Source organism: Rhinopithecus roxellana, chromosome 8 (genome assembly GCF_007565055.1).
Source record: "Rhinopithecus roxellana isolate Shanxi Qingling chromosome 8, ASM756505v1, whole genome shotgun sequence".
Lineage (NCBI taxonomy): Eukaryota > Metazoa > Chordata > Mammalia > Primates > Cercopithecidae > Rhinopithecus > Rhinopithecus roxellana.
In genome coordinates, this window is record NC_044556.1 from 73195292 (window position 1) to 73198163 (window position 2872).

At 41.6% G+C, this 2872-nt stretch overlaps 1 pseudogene; it reads right to left on the bottom strand.

Annotated features, from left to right (window-relative positions):
• Positions 1 to 1597: 1597 nt before the first annotated feature.
• Positions 1598 to 2619, bottom strand: LOC104664195 (annotated as a pseudogene).
• Between the last annotated feature and the right edge of the window lie 253 nt (positions 2620 to 2872).

Here is a 2872-nt window from a genome sequence, read left to right on the forward strand (position 1 = left end):
ACCATTCTGGCATATTGACTATTTAAGTTAAGGACACTTAAAAACCAGCAAGTGTAAGATGATCACTCTGACCTTTGAGCCTTTTCTTAAAAGCAAATGACATTCTCATGGGAAAGACATCCTCCCTGTAGTAGGATAAAAAAGGAACAGTCTTATCATCAAGGATGAGAAGCTGAAGCCAAGAGAAATCTGTACAAACAAGCCTTGTTAAACTAATCCTTATCTTCCTAGTTGCATCTCTACCCAATTAAATACCCTAGCCCTTGCCCTATCACATTTTGCAGTGTGCTATTCTTTGTCAAATTCAGTATACTGAATTTGTAACTGACTCTAACTGCTTCTTTGGGTCTTTATTTCCTTATGAGGTTCTCCTGTGCCATGTAAAATTCTATTAAATAAATTTGTTTGCTTGTCTTCTGTTAATCTGTCTTATGTCAGCTTAATTCTTGGGCTCAGCCAGGACCCTCTGAGAAGAGAGGTGGAGTTTTGCTGCCCCTATATTGTACATTAGATCTCTAGGCTTATTTATTTTACATAACTGAAACTTTGTGCCCTTTGACCTCTATCTCCCCATCATCCCTCTACCCCAACCACCTTTCTACTCTCTGTTTCTATATATTCAAGTTTTTCTTTTTTTTTAAAGTGAGATAATGCAATATTTTTCTTTCTGTATCTGACTTATTGGAGCTCACCCTAAGCCAAGGGAACGTTTGTCCCATAACTCACGTCCCAAAGGACTAGTTAAAAGCATAACATATGCTGACTTCTTTCTCTAATACAACTTTAGAGCCATAGCCTCCAAAGGGGGACATGCAGGAGAACCACTAGGATGGGCAGAATATTGGAATTTCTATTTAATTTAATTTTTAAAATGTTTTATTTTTACTTCACCTAATACGCACACATAGTTATATAATTTTACTTAGTGAAATGTTCATGTTTTAGGTTCCAAGAACTTCGCCAAACTTGAACTCTGGAGAGAAGCGAAATTCACTCCCTAGCTCTAGAAAGGGGAATTTGGTAGAAGAGGGATCTCATTCTTCCAATTTCTTCCCCTCGGGTAGTTTTCTGTGTATGGAAAAGAACGGAGCTTAAAATTATTATGTGATGACAATTCTACTTAAGAACTTAGGAGACTATCATTTCCTCAAATTAATATGGCAGTTTCTTGATTGAAGAATTATACTTTTAATTTTCCTGGCTGCCTTCTTAGGAACAAATATACATTTTTAGTACAGGCAACTTTTATTGTTTCATTGCCTCTAATTTAAAACATATTTGTGTTATAATAGTTCACAGTGTTTCACAGTAAAATAGTTTGTCATTTTCTACCATAAAGGAGGCAGACTCTAAAACAAAACATGCTTTTAGAATCCATTCAAGCTGTCAACATCATCAACACAGTAAGAGCAGTCAAATAGAACCATAAATATATTTGTCAACACTTGGAGCCTACTAATAACAGGTATATATTAGCTAGATATATGGTAGCTCCAGGGGAGTGCTCAAAAGAGGTAGCCCATGTGCTCGGGAGGTATAGCTACCTTTCACAATGAGAATAAGCCGGTCATGTCCTGTCCCATTGTTTATTATGTATTTATGTCTTCTCCTCGAAGAGGCCAGAGGCTGGTTCACAGGCCACACTGAGAACAGGCTATGCCCTGACCTTCTCATTCCCATTCTTGAGATCAGTCCAGCAGTGAACATATCTGTAAATAATTTTATGAAAAGTATAGCAGGAGTCTCTGTTCCAGTGGTCATAGACAATGGGATTGACAACCAAATTTTCATATGACAGGAGAATGGTCATCTTCCTTGCCCACTTGGGCTTATCTTTAGCCTGAGCTAGCTGAAAAAGAGTGACACAGTCCATGGTGCACACTGGTAACAAGCACAGAGCAAACATCCCCACCATCACAGCCAGCAACTTGGCTGTGTGGATCTCCCGCTGGAGGGTGGTCCTTGAGTGGTCCATCAGCTCCATGTACTAAAGCTGCCTGCAGGTCACTGTGAAGAACTTGATGGAGATCAGCCACATTATGAGCAGTGGGGGCAGGACTTACCCCCCGCCCCCAAAACTGAAATATACCATGTAACTCATGGGTACTGCATTCTAAAAGAGACACTTCACAAAGCAGCAGCTTTCATTCATGGTTCCATCCCAGGGCTCCTTGCAGTTGTTGGACGTAGTATCTTTACTATTCCACTCCAGGAATGAGGTCAGTCCAATGCCAAAGCCAAGGACCCAGAGGACAGCAGTAACCCCTCTTGTTTGGGTCCCAGTGACTAAACTTTTATGCCTGAGCTAACTGTGGCTGGCCAGGTACCTGTTGATGGCCGTGGACAGGAGGCTAAAGATGGAGCTCTGTGTGAGCACAGGCATGAAGCAGGCAAGGAAGAGGTGGCTGTGGAAGTCAGTGCAGAACCCAGGCTGATGATGATGGGAAAGGGGAAGGTGAATAGCCCCATGGCCACATCAGGGACACCAGGAAGCACTTGGTGGACGACTGCAGTGCACTTGGCATGCCAGCCCTAGTACCATGAATGGGTGCACCCTGCACCTCCAGCAGCATGGCCCGGCTAGCCAGGCTCCTCATCTACCTGGGCCCATGGCTCATCTACTAGGGCCTCATCTACCATGAGCCTCACGTGGGACAGTTGTATGTGCCCACACTACGCCTCTGCCAGCTGCATCTCTCTATTTATTTTTAGTTTGTCCTTTTAAGATTTCAATTTTTGTATATGTTTTATGCTAGCAAAAATTATATGCATATATTAAATAAATAGTAACCATATGTCTATTAGAAGCACACATGCTTAATCATTTTTTTTCCAACTTGGGGATCTTTTGAGTTCCCCAAGTGTAATCATG